The sequence below is a fragment of the Camelus ferus genome, chromosome X (assembly GCF_009834535.1).
Source record: "Camelus ferus isolate YT-003-E chromosome X, BCGSAC_Cfer_1.0, whole genome shotgun sequence".
Taxonomy (NCBI): domain Eukaryota; kingdom Metazoa; phylum Chordata; class Mammalia; order Artiodactyla; family Camelidae; genus Camelus; species Camelus ferus.
In genome coordinates, this window is record NC_045732.1 from 69978747 (window position 1) to 69993526 (window position 14780).

Below are 14780 nucleotides of genomic sequence, written 5' to 3' on the forward strand. Positions count from 1 at the left end.
ACACATAATCACAGTCATAGTGATGGTAGACTCCACAATCGGCCTGTTATACATGCATGTATGCCATTCTTCTTCCCCGTGAATATCCTTGCTAACCGTTTCTACCTCTGACCATTAGATAGCATATTCCAGTTGTCATGGAAACCAGAATATCAGCTCAACAATCAGTTTTACATTAGCTTTCCAAGGAAATTGGAATATAAATTCATCCTCAGAATCAATGCAGTACATGAATAAGTGAATAAAATGTTAGGAGAAATTATTTCAGCAATTCTCCCAAAATTTACCATTAGTGTAAAATAAAAGGATTTTAAAACAATGAGTTAAACTGGAAGAAAAGGATAGTTGATCATTCTGGGTTTCCTGTCAGACACACGAATACTGAGTTCAATGTCTGTTTAGGATCACCTTAGAATATGAAATACCAGATGCTCGTGCTGAAAGGGATTTCAAAATCCATATAGCCCCACACCCAGTGCAAACATTCAATAGCTCCAGATGTCCTGATTCCCAAGATTATCACATCCTTTCTATTGTACCTTAAATTTATCATCTAAATCATACATAGCCTTGTACCACAGGTCAGTGGTCCACTTATTACTCATGACACTAACTAAAACTAAATGAATGAATGAGTGAATGAGGTAGAAAAGAAAATGTTAGAATCTGGACTTTGAGATGACCCTAATGAGAAAGCAGAACCTGAGTAACATGTGAAAATGAGATTTTTCCCTCTACCAAGATCTTTGTTGATAATGGAGATACTTGATTCCAACAGTCACTGGGAATGTATTGAGGCCATGTCCAAGGATTTTTGATACTTTTGTAACAAACTGGGAAGGAGAAAATTTAGTGACTACTAACCTTCCAGATATAGTATTAGGGAAACCAGCCACTGAGGAGTTGCCTGGACTAAGGACACTGGTAAATTTTTTGAGAAATGCTTATGGACATGGTAGTCTGAAGAAAACGATTCCAGAAAAGGGAAACTTGCTGACTGCCTGTTGAAATGGAATATTTACATAACATCAAGAATCTCCCAAAAGAATAGTCAAAATATCCAGAATTTGTTAAAAAATTACTCATCGTACCAAGGACCATGAAAAACAACTTGAATGAGAATAGATAAACTGCTCCATATTGCTCAGGAACACAGGGCAAAGGATGAATACGAGGTTGCTACTTTCGAGATTATGCTGGTCCCTAGGCCAAGAGGAAACCTATAGAATATTGTGGGTAATATGCTCATATGTAAGTGTTTTACATATATGCTATGTTAAGATTAATTTTAAAAATGAAATGTAGGTACATCTGATGATGCCCACACAAACTGATCAACAGAATAGGTAAGCACGTACACAGTTTCTTTAATACACGCTTATTCAGGTTAGAGAGACTGAGCTGACTGCAGCTTTGCTTCCTATTAGCAAGCATAGCATAGAAGGGACCCCTCTGTGTTCAGTCAAGGGACTCAAAAGCAAGAAGAACCATCTCAAACCTTCTAGGACTCATAGGGTATGTCCCAGACAAGTCCAGAAATATACCTGTGTATAAACTGAATGAAGATTTTCAGGACATTTTTGTGTGTGTGAGGAGAAAATGGAAAAAGAAACCAAGACACACAGCCTTTGTAGTTAAACATAGAAGATAAATATTGGTAGGATAGTCAGATTTAGCAAATAAAAGTACAGAAAGCCCAATTAAATCTGAATTTCAGGTACACAAAAATATTTCATGGCTCATGCTTACACTAAAAAATATTCTTTATATGAAATTGAAATGGAGTGTTCTGTATTTGATTTGGCAACTCTCATACTGGGGCCATTCACAGCCGTGCTTCCTAATCAGCAAGCTACCCAGAAAGACATCTGCAGACTTGAGTTCCGGCTCTGCCTCTCACTAGCTCTGTTACTTTCAGTATAACCTTTCTGTTTCCTAGTCTCCTCTTCTTAGTTTTATTTGCAGGGAGTATTTTTTAACACCACAGAGAATCCTCTCAATTTAACAGTTTTCTACATAAAACTCACAATTAGTCCATGTTTCAATAGGCCAATTTTCTTTAAGCATTATATTTAATTCCTTCCTTTCCCTGTAACCTCGAAGACTCGAGATTTCCTAAAGCCCCTGTAACTGTAAATGACTCAGACATTGGTTATGGGGTTTAAAAGGCAACGTTACTTCCTTTTTCTGGAAGTGAGAGGTATGTGACTTGGATGTGTGATTCTTTCAGCATCTATTTAATGTCTCTCTGTTGTGCTCCAGGAGAGAACTGACTGTTGTTATGATTATTCATTGCACTGTTTTCATAGTAAAATAAACAACTGGAAGCAAAGTGCCATTATTGGGGGTAGAATAAGTTATACAAAGTCAAGGCCAAAATGAAATATTATGCATCAAAGAAAAGAATGAGATGAATCTTAACTATATTAATACAGAAAGAAATATAATCAAATGTAAAAATCATATTACACACCAAAGAGACAAAATATCATTAATGTAAAAATCCCAGATGGAAAACAATACTCTCTATTATTTTCTTAGGACATACAGACATATCCATATCTATGGAAAAAGATTTTGAATGGTACATACAGAACTGATAAAATAGATTTGATCTGAAAGAAGTGGAGGAAGAAGAGGATGCTCAGCTGATGAGAGCTGACTCTAATATTAGAGTCACATTGTAAGGTTTAACCAGGAGAATGTATTTCTATTTTATTTATACACCAAAATATTACTTCCTGAAAAATGATGAAAAAATATTTAAAAAAATTTTAGGAATATATTTAAAGAATTGAAAAAACTGGGGGGAGGGTAGAGCTCAGTGGTAGAGTGCATGCTTAGCATGCACAAAGTCCTGGGTTCAAGCCTCAGTACCTCCATTAAAAAAATAAATGAATAAATGAAATCTAATTACCCCTCCTTAAAAAAAGAATTGAAAAATGGGATAGTATTTTTTTAAAACATTTTTTATTGAGTTATAGTCATTTTATAATGTTGTGTCAAATTCCAGTGCAGAGCACAACTTTTCAGTTATACATGAACATATATATATTCATTATCACTTTTTTTTTCACTGTGAGCTACCATAAGATCTTGTATATATTTCCCTGTGCTATACAGTATAATCTTGTTTATCTATTCTACATTTTGAAATCCCAGTCTATCCCTTCCCACCCCCCAGCCCCTTTGCAACCACAAGTTTGTATTCTATGTCTATGAGTCTGTTTCTGTTTTGTATTTATGTTTTGTTTGTTTGTTTTTTCTTAGGTTCCACATATGAGGGATCTCATATGGTATTTTTCTTTCTCTTTCTGGCTTACTTCAGTTAGAATGACATTCTCCAGGGACATCCATGTTGCTGCAAGTGGCGTTATATTGTCGTTATGTTGTTGTTTTTTATGGCTTAATAGTATTCCATTGTATAAATATACCAAATCTTCTTTATCCAGTCATCTGTTGATGGACATTTTAGGCTGTTTCCATGTCTTGGCTATTGTAAATAGTGCTGCTATGAACACTGGTGTGCAGGTGTCATCCTGAAGTAGGGTTCCTTCTGGTTATATGCCCAGGAGCGGGATTCCTGGGTCATATGGTAAGTCTATTCCTAGTCTTTTGAGGAATCTCCATACTGTTTTCCACAGTGGCTGCACCAAACTGCCTTCCCACCAGTAGTGTAAGAGGGTTCAAAAATGGGACAATATTAATACAACATAAAAGAGAATTGAAGGGGAATAGCTTTGAAAAACAGATTATCTGGCAACTATTCATTATCAAAGAAACTATTCAATTAAGAAATTGTATAGAGCTAAGAACATAGGTTAAACAAAAACATTAGAAAAACGGATAGAACTAGAGATAGTGACAAATTCAATAATAAATAAAATTTACTGAAATGTATAAATCAATAATTTTAAAACAGATTAGTCAGACTGAACAGAGAAAAAAGTAGCTGGATGAAATGTAAAAAATTCTACTGATAAAGTGGAGAGGCAACAGAATGAAAATGTAGAAAATAATATAAGAAATTTATAAGACACGGTGCAAAGGAGAGTGACAGTGACTGAGGAAGAAGACAAGATGGATCAGCATTTCTCCAAAAAATGTTGAGGTAAATCAAGTTGCAGATTCACAGGGTGATCCTGAAAAGCACAGGCTAAGAGGAAACCTGAAAAGCCACTACAGGAAAAAAAGACACAATATTAGTCAGAGTCCTATCACAGACAGATGTGTATCAGTCAGTGCAGTCAGGGAAACAGAAACCAAATGGGTTAGTAAGAGTGGGGATTTAATAGAGAGAATTGGCTCAACAGGCTTGGGACATCTAAATAGACATAAATTGAAGATTAAAGATACAGCAGGCAAACCAAGGGAAGATCTGAAAGCCTATAGGAGGGGAGGATGGTTCCCTCAGTGCTAGGACACAGACTTCTGAGGAAAAGAGACTGCTTAACTTGTGTTGGATGCTAAAAGGGCTCAGCAAAGGGAAATCCACAAACCAGGAAACCTGTCTCTGCATAAGGGAGCTGCCTGGATGGTGCCGAGCCATACAATCTCAGAGAAGGACTCCAGTCCACACAGACCTCTAAGGAAAGGGAGATCCCAGAAGACTGCTGCTGTAGGGCTTTCTGTTGGTGCAATCATGGGTGCCTTGGAGTTGGCAGATAAACAGAAAAATGGACATTTCTGAAGGTCCTTTGTTGGGATGACACTATGAGGAATGGGAAACAGAGAGGGAAGTCTCTCTCTCTCTCTCTGTCATTCTCTCCCTCTCTCTCTCCTTTCTGTTTTAACTATTTTATCTTGAGTGAATTACAGTGAGGCCAGATGCAGATCAAGAGAGAGAAGTCAGAAAGAATGCTACCGTGTTTAATACTCACAGTTCCCTGGTGAGAACACAGCATGCCACGAAGTGTCACTCAGGAGAAGCATCGGGTCAGTCTCAAGGCAGAGGGAGAAGGGGAGACTGTGGGCAAGAGCCTTCATCACAGATTCTGGGGGAAGAAACAGGAGAGGCAAGGTAAGCAGGTTTAGGATTGACCAGTTTGAATAATTTCATCAGGCTCTAGGGCATGAGGGCTGTCCCTGTTGTCTGGTACCTGGTCCTGGGATGATAGTGCAGGAATATAATAGTCTAGAGTGTGAGAGTCCAATAAGGGAGGTGGTTGGGGGTGTGGCCTGAATAGGCTGCTTGAGAAAGGGAACTGATAGGACTCTAGTGAGGCCCTCAAAACTGAGTCAAGACAGAATTTTTAAAAAGATTTGTTTGCTTATTTATTTATTTAGTGGTAAAAGGCACATAACATAAATTTTCCATCTTAAATTTTTAAAAATTTACAGTTCATTGTTATTAAATACACTCATATTGTTGTGCAACCATCACCACCATCCATCCCCATAAGTCTTTTCATCTTATAAAACTGAAACTCTATACCCATTAAAAAATAACTCCCCATTCTCCCCTCCCCCTCAGGTGCTGGAAACCACCATTCGACCTTCTGTCTCTATGATTTTGACTACTCTAAGAACTTCATATAAGTGGAATCACATAGTATTTTTCTTTTTCTGACTGGCTTCTTGTCACTTAGCATTATGTCTTCAAGGTTCATCCATGTTGTAGCATATGTCAGAATTTCCTTTTTTTGGTAAGGTTTTTAAAGGCTGAATATGGTATGGATATACCACATTTTGCTTATCCATTCATTCATTGACAGACACTTGGGCTGCTTCCACATTTTAGCTGTTGTGAATAATGCTGCTATGAACATGGGTTTACAAAAGTCTCCTTGAGATGCTGCCTTCAATTCTTTTGGATCTCCATCCAGAAAAATTGCTCAATTCTATGGTAATTCAATTTTTATTTTTTTGAGGAGCCATCATACTGTTTTCCACAGCAGCAGCTGTACCATTTTACATTCCCACCAACAGTGTACGAGGGTTCCAACTTCTCCACATCCTTGCCAGCACTTGTTGAGCATCTTTATTATAGTTCTTTTGAATTCTCTTTCAGTTAATCATATATCTACATTTCATTTAGGGTTAGTTTCTGGAACTTTTTTTGTTTGGAACATATTTCCCTGCTTCTTCATTTTCCTTGATTCTTTGTGTTGGTATCTGTGCATTAGACAAAAAAGCCATCTCTTCTAGTCTTCACAGACTGGCCTCATAAAGGAGAAGACCAGCACCGGTTACCTTGGCCAAAGATTCTGGAGGCCTCTCAAAGCTTTGTGCTAGTCCAAACAACCGTCTTTGTTCTTAGCCATCCAGAGGTATCTGATCACTCCCCAGGGAGAAGCTGGAAGCTGTTATTTATCACCTGCTTGCACTGTGCTGAGTTGATGGGTGGAGCTAGAGTGAGTTTTAGCTTGCTAGTTCAAACTGCAGACTTTTTCCTTAGTGTCTACAGTATTCTGGGTCCTATCAACACTCAGACAGGCAAGGCAGAAACCAGTACCTCAGGAATCCCCCAGCAAAGTAGAACATTGGACATATGGCCCAGTTCTTGCTTTCCCTCCCCAAGTACAAGCTTGGAGCTGAGAGTGCCTTATGATCATATGGCCTTGTGACAGATGTAGTGCTTGAAAGAGGGTGTCTCGAATTTTCCTACTGGCTTACATGTGGCTGGTTTCACTCTCACTCTGGATCCTGGAGCCTCTCAGCTAGTTTCTGGATTTCTTTCAAAGAGAGTTGATCAGTGTATTGTTCAATTAGTGTGTCATTGCTTTATTGATATACTGCTTTCAAGTTCATGGATTTCTACTCTTATTTTTATTATTTCATTCTTCCTGCTTGTTGTGGGTATAATATGCTCTTCTTTTTCTAATTTCTTAATGTGGTAATTCAGATCATTGATTAGGGATCTTTCCTTCTTTCCTATTCATGATATAGATTTCTAAGTATTGTTTTAGAAGCATCACAAAAATTTGCATAAGTTGTGTTTCATTTTTATTCCATTCAAAATAGTGTCTAATTTTCCTTATGGTTTCCCCTTTGACATATTGAGTTACTTACGAATGATGTTTAATTTTAAAACAATGGGGATTAAAAAATTTTTTTTATAATTTATTTCTAGTTTAATTCCATTATGGTCAGAGAAGATATTTTGTATAATTTTAGTATTTTCATCTTACTGAGGATTTTTCATGGTCTAAAATATATGTATATAGATAGGTACACAGACGTGGATGTAGGTGTAGATGTAGTATAGATATAGGTATATATATCCACGCATTCTATTCAAATTTTATTGTTGTATTCAGTGGCAGAGATGGGTGGCATGTGCTTATTTTGTATTACCTGGAACCAGAACCAACGTTCCCATTTCCATATGTTTCTCCCACTATTTTCATCTCACAAACACACACAAAGCCTACAAACCAACTCCCTTTTCTTCAGAAGACTAAATATAAATCTTTATACCCAGAAGCCAATAGTCAAGGCTTACTTTAAATGCCAGAGCACTAGAAAGTAAAGATGTATAAAATATACTCCACTGTTTGATGAATACGCCCTGCATATATAAATATCCCAGTAATGCAGTGGAAAAATTATGTTTGTCACAAATGTGAGCACAAAACTCTCCTTTGCTTTAAAAAAAACCTGGGGGGAGGTTATAGCTCGGTGGTAGAGCACATGCTTAGCATGCATGAAGTCCTGGGTTCAATCCCCAGTACCGTCATTAAAATAAATAAATAAATAAATAAACCTAATTACCTCCCCCTTCATCCTCCCCGCCCAAAAAAACGATAAATACATTGAAAAACCCTACATTTTACTATGCTGAGTAGTTCAATCACATATCAGCTGGACTCTGAATCTGGATAAACAAAATGTATTCTCATTGTGTTTCACCTGGGCCAATAACTTACCCCAAACTTCCCAATTTTAAGGGAAAATCTTTTTCAACTTCTCATTTAGTTTAATACTCTCTTTTATCCTAAAACTCCAAATATAATTGAATGTTTCTTTTAATACAAAGGCGAGTTTATATAAAAATGACATATAAATACATTTGAAGATAATTGCTTTTGAAATACACTGAGAGATTAGAATTCTTTCAGAGTGTAGCCTGTGCTCTGTATTGTTGGCCAAAGAACAGAAATGACAAAAGCCTTTCAAGAGAAATCTCACAGAAAAAGCAGTTTATTCTCAATGTCTAGTACAGTGATTTTTAAATTTGAAACTTTGGATTATCTCCCAAAGTTCCTGAAATGGAAGAATCCACAAAAATATTTCCCACATTTCTCTTCCTGCTAATTATTTATATTTATATTAAGTCATCCTGGAAAACTAATGATTTGAACAGCTTTATTTTTCTTTTTGAGATTAATACAGCAGATGTGTTAAGAACTCTTTTATGGTCCCTAGATTAGAATCAATTGAAAAATAAGATGGGTGACAGAGAGGTGGACATAAAATGTTTACTTTATTCCTGATATTTAACCAAAATGTTTGCAAATAATTCCCCTTTGAGCTAGACAAATTTACTTATTCAATCTCTGATACTGCTAGAAAATCACTGCCTTCACCATCTCCTAGCACCACAGAACAGGTCCATTTTAACTTATGGCATAAAGAAAGCCAGAATGAACTCTTATTGTAGACAGATTCAGAGACAAAAGAAGGGACTGATCCAGGCATACTCAGTGTCTTCTCCCAAGCTCACCATTCATCCTCCCCAAGGGAGAGAACGTTAGGGAGAGAGAGCAGGAGTGTTACTGTGAAGTCCTGCAACAAGGAAATAAGTACCGAGGGAAATAGAGGAGCTTTGAGCCACTGTCATTCCAAAGTTTTGTAAGATCTTTGTTCTTTTAACTCACATGTTTTAATCATTAGTTAAACTTACAATAAGCCAAGTGGGTAGCTGGGTATCCTGTCACCAAATTTTACTAGAAGTGTCTTTTCTTTTTCTCCAGCATATTGAAACTTTCTTACTTGCTTACTGAGCCCTGTGCTACTGGCACTGCAGTCAGTATTACCATCAATTCATTGTGGCCTTTGTCCAGCCACCTTGCCACCCATGCTCTCACTAGCAAGATTTCCCACACCCATAACAGCAAATTTTTCATTTACAAACATAACCCTGCTGTCTCTGTAGCCCTGGTCTCCTACTCTAAGTTCACTCCCTCTCCTACTTCCCATCCTCGCTTACATTCATCTATGTTGTTCAATGTATTTCATCAGAAGTTCTAATATAAGATCACGTTTAGATAGACCAACAATAAAATGACCAGAATGTAGAGATGCTCCAAATGTGAAAACAAAAGAAAAAGCTCTCATTTCCCTTTATGAATTTCCCATAAATAAACTCCAAAGACTTTAATAAAAATTGTTTTGCTCCTATGTCAAATTAAATTAAAGCCTAGAGGTTTTAAACTCCTCCATCATGTTTTTTTTTTTCTATTTAATTTTGGCCAAAGGTGTTCCTGACACCTGGGTAAGGCTGAACTTATGTCAACAGCTCCGTCCTCCAATGTATTACATTGGAATGAGCATAGCGTTTTTTTAAAAAAATCACTTGGTTGAGGTATGATTGACATAAAAAGCTGTACATTTTAAATGTATACAGTTTTGAGTTTGCAGGTAAATATACAACCATGAAAACGTTATCACAGTCTATGTCATAAAAATATCCATCACCTCCAAAAGTTTTCTTTATTACTATTATTTTTTGTGATAAAAGCACTTCATAAGATCTACCCTCTCAACAAATTTTTAAGTATTCAGTGCATTATTAACTATAGGCATGATGCTGTATAGTAGATCTCTAGGACTTATTTATTTTGCATAACTGTTTGTACCCTTTGATTAATGCCTCTCTGTTGGTAAAGTGTTTTTAAGCCTCAGAAATCACAGGAATTGAATGACAGGTTTCTCATGAGCTTCATTTAAAAATACAGAGAAAGAACAGGTCTCAAAAGATTTGATTTCCATAATACTCCTTCATTTAATTCATTTAAAAATATTTTTGGGATACCTCAAGTTCTAGGCACTGCTCAAGGCACTGGATATGAAGCAGAAATAAGAGAGGCAAAAATCCCTGTGGTCCTGAAGCTGGCATCCTAGAAAGCTCATAAATGTAAGTAGAACAGAAGCAACTTCCAGAATTTTAAAGCAATTATGCCATGGAAAATTACGTTCCCAGAACACAGTACATGGTGTTACCAAAGACCGTAGCAACAACTGTATGGTATTTGATGAAAAGAGGGTGCATGGACACAATCTTAGCTTCACAGTAATGTCAATAATTTATGCAACATGTTTAAATGATAAAACCTAATCATAAATTCAATGGGAGAAATCTCCTTTTAAGAGGGCAATTATGGAACTATATTATTTAAACATCTATGGATGAGTGGGAAAGACCCACTCATGAATACTGACTCCTCTATCAGAGGGTGTCATTTGAGATACTGCTATCTTCTAAGTTTAGAAATTTGCAATGATTGGCAACCCCAGTCACTAGTTCCTACCTGAAGTGCCTACCTTTACTATTTAGTATATTTAAGTCCTCTTAATTTCCATTTCTAGTCAATGATTCTGCTATGATGATACTTAATACATACGGGTTTTGTTTAGTGACACAGCTTCCAGACTACGTCATGAGTGTACATTTTTATCCTATGCCATAATAACTGCTACCACATATTCATACAAAGGAATTGTATAGACCTGTGAAATCTGCTTAGGACAAATGTTAGTTCAGTAAGGTTACAGGATAAATCATCAACACACAAAAATCAATTGTATTTCGATATGTTGACAATTGACATGCAGAAATGAAAATTAAAAAAACAAATACTTTTTTTTTTACTTTTTTAACTGACATATAGTCAGTTTACAATGTTGTGTTAATTTCTGGTGTACAGCACAATGCTTTACTCATACGTGAATATACATATATTCGTTTTCATATTCTTTTTCACCATAAGATGTTACAAGATATCAAATATAGTTCCCTGTGCTATATAGTATAAACTTGTTTATCTATTTTGTATATACCAGTCAGTATCTGCAAATCTCGAACTCCCAATTTATCCCTTCCAACTGACGTCCCCCTTGGTAACCGTAAATTTGTTTTCTAAGTTTGTGAGTCTGTTTCTATTTTATAAATAAGTTCATTTCTCTTTTTTTTTATATTCCACATATGAGTGATATCATATGCTATGTTTCTTTCTCTGTCTGGCTTACTGCACTTAGAATGACATTCTCCAGGGCCATCCATGTTGCTGCAAAGGGCATTATTTTCTTATTTTTTATGGCTGAGTAGTATTCCACTATATAAATATACCACTTCTTCTATATCCAGTCATCTGTCGATGGACCTCTAGGTTGCTTCCATGTCTTGGCTATTGTAAATAGTGCTGCTGTGAACATTGGGGTGCAGGTACTTTTTGAATTAAGGTTCCCGCTGGATTTATGCCCAGGAGTGGGATTGCTAGATCATGTGGTAAGTCTATTTTTAGTCTTTTGAGGAATCTCCATACTGTTTTCCACAATGGCTGCACCAAACTTCATTCCCACCAGTGTAGGAGGGTTCCCATTTCTCTACACCCTCTCCAGCATTTATCATTTTTGGACTTTGAAATGATGGCCATTTTGACTGGTGTTAGGTGGTACTTCATTGTAGTTTTGATTTGCATTTCTCTGATAATTAGCGATATTGAGCATTTTTTCATGTTCCTATTGGCCATTTGTATGTATTCATTGGAGAATTACTTGTTTAGTTCTTCTGTCCATTTTTGGATTTGGTTGTTTGCTTTTTTCTTATTAACTTGTATGAGCTGTTTATATATTCTGGAGATTAAGCCCTTGTCAGTCTCATCTTTTGCAAAAATTTTCTCCCATTCCATATGTTGTCATTTTGTTTTGCTTATGGTTTCCTTTGCTGTGCAAAAGCTTGTAAGTTTAATTTGTTTATTTTTTATTTTATTTCTATTGTTTGGGTAGACTGCCCTAGGAGAACATTGCTGAGATGTATGTCAGATAATGTTTTGCCTATGTTTTCTTCTAAGAGGTTTATAATGTCTTGTCTTATGTTTAAGTCTTTAAGCCATTTTGAGTTTATTTTTTGTATGGTGTGAGGGAGTGTTCTAACTTCATTGATTTACATGCAGCTGTCCAGTTTTCCCAACACCATTTGCTGAAGAGACTGTCTTTATTCCATTGTGTGTTCTTGCTTCCATTATCAAAGATTAATTGACCAAAAGTTTGTGGGTTCATTTCTGGGCTCTCTGTTCTGTTCCATTGGTACATATGTCTGTTTTTATGCCAATACCATGCTGCTTTAATTACTGTAGCTCTGTAGTATTGTCTGAAGTCCAGGAGATTTATTCCTCCAGCTTAATTCTTTTTCTTCAGTAATGCTTTGGCAACTCTGGGTCTTTTGTGATTCCATAAATATTTTAGGATGATTTGTTCTAGTTCTGTGAAAAATGTTCTGGGTAATTTGATAGAGATTGCATTAAATCTGTAGATTGTCTTGGGCAGTATGGCCATTTTAACAATATTGATTCTTCCAATCCAAAAGCATGGGATACCTTTCCATTACTTTAAGTTTTCTTTAATTTCCTTAATCAATGAAAAAACATGTACTTTATAACTCCAAATAAATGAAAATACTTAGGCATACACTTGTTAAAACATGTACAGGATCTTTGTGCTGGTAATTACAAATAATGAAAGAAATAAAAGAAGATCTACATGAATGGAGAGGCATACTGTGTTCTTGGATTCGATGACTCAACTTAGTAAAGTCTTTAGTAAAAGTAGGAAAGATGTAAATTTCCCTGTAGATTTATTGCAGTTCCTATGAAAATCTCAGTAAGTCTTTTGTAGGTATAGATAGCCTTATTCAAAATTGTATATATAAAGGCACAGGATTTATCATAATCAAAACAATTTTGTAAAGGAAGAATGATACCATTTTACACAATGTTGTATGTATCTATATTTATAACTATTTCATAATGAAGATATTTTCATATTGGTGGAGAGATAGATACATAGTTCAAGGGAACAGAATAGACAACCCAGAAATAGACTCATACAACTATGCTCAACTGATTTTTGACAGAGGTGTAGAAACAATCCAGTAGAAGAAGGATCGGCTTTTCAACAAATGGTGTGGAGTAATTGGCCATTGATAAGCAAAAAATAAACTTTGACTCAAACATAACACTTAGTTTAGGAACTTAACTCAAAATGGAGCACAGCCTTAAATGTAAAACAAAACTATAAATTTCTGGGAAAAAAAGTATAAGAGAAAATCTTTGGGCGATAAGATTAAGCAGAGTTCTTACACCAAAAGGATAATGGAAAAAAAAAGGGAAAAATGATCAATTAGACCTCATCAAAATTGAGAGCTTTTGCCCTTGAAAGTCTATGTGAAGAAGATGAAAAGAAAAGCTACAAAGTGGACAAACATTTGCACAGTACATATCCAACAAAGGACTAACATTTAGATATATTAGAGAACTCTCAAAACTCAACTGTAAATAGAAACTAGAAAGTGGGTGAAAGACATGAACAGACATTTCACCAAACAGAATATAGAGATGGAAAACAAGCACATGAAAAGGTATTCAATATATTTAGCCACTGGAGAAATGCAAATTAAAACCACAATGTGATATCACTACATACTTATTAGAGGAGCTAAAATAAAAGATAGTAGCAGTGCCAACTATTGGTGAAGCTGCAGAGAAATAGGATCACTCATATATTGCTAGCGGCAAGGTGAAATGGTACACACATTCTGGAAAATTGTTTGGCATATTCTTATAAAGCTGAACATGCAATTATTACAGGACCCAGCATTTGCACTTTTGGACATTTTTCTCAGAGAAATGAAGATTTATTTTCACAAAAAAATAGTCACACAAATGTTCACAGCAGCTTTATTTGTAATAGTCTAGAATGAAAACAACTCAGTTATCCTTCACAGGGTAAAGGGTTAAAGAAACTATAGTACAGCCATTCCAGTCATAGTGTGGAATACTACTCAGTAATAAACTAAACATGTTATATACACAGCAACTTGAATAAATCTCCAGGAAATTATGATGACTGAAAAAAGACAAACACAAAAGGATATAAATCTTATTATTTCATTTATAACATTTTTGAAATAATATTTGGGAAATGGAGGAGAGATTAGTGTTTGCCACTGATTAGGGATGGGCAAAGGAGGAGAGGGAGGTGAGTATGTTTATAAAAGAGCAATAAAAGAGATCTTTGTGGTGTTGAAACTGTTCAGTGTCTTGACTGCTGTGGTGAATACACAAAACCACTCAGGGAAAAAGATGTATATGATTAAATACACACACACAAACTCAAATAAAACTGAGGAAATCTGAGTCAGACTAGTGGACTGTGTCAATATAAATATCTTTGTTGTGATATTATGCTATACTTTTGCAAAGTGTTACCAGTGAGGCAAATTGGACAACAAAATGTACAAAGAATCTCATTAATGATTTATTATAACTGCTTGTGAATGTAGTTATTTCACAAAAATTTAATTAAAAAAAAGTTTTAAAAAACATAATGTAGCAAGAAAAATGGTAGAGTAGGTAATGACAAAAAACTTGTCCTCCCCAAAAGTAATTAATAAATGGGGAAAAACCTGTCAGAATCAACTTTTTTTTTTGCTTTTTTTAAAAATTGAAGTATAGTCAGTTTACAATGTTGTGTCAATTTTTGGTGTACAGCATAATTTTTCAGTCAATTATAAACATACATATAATTCTTTTTATATTCATTTCTATTATAGGTTACTA

General features: G+C 35.5%; 1 protein-coding gene across 5 annotated transcripts in view; it reads right to left on the minus strand.

The window, feature by feature from the left end:
• PWWP3B (PWWP domain containing 3B) overlaps positions 1–14780 on the minus strand; it is a 66261-nt gene that overhangs the window by 13997 nt on the left and 37484 nt on the right. For 2 of the 5 annotated variants that reach the window (XR_004318310.1, XR_004318307.1), the window contains 2 exons: positions 4881–4994; positions 3605–3661 (listed from right to left, as the gene is read on the minus strand). The gene's annotated coding sequence lies outside the window, so the exon portion shown is untranslated. Of the gene's footprint in view, positions 1–3558; positions 4180–4880; positions 4995–14780 lie in introns of those variants that run through there. The other 3 variants (XR_004318306.1, XR_004318309.1, XR_004318308.1) reach the window with 3 other exon arrangements.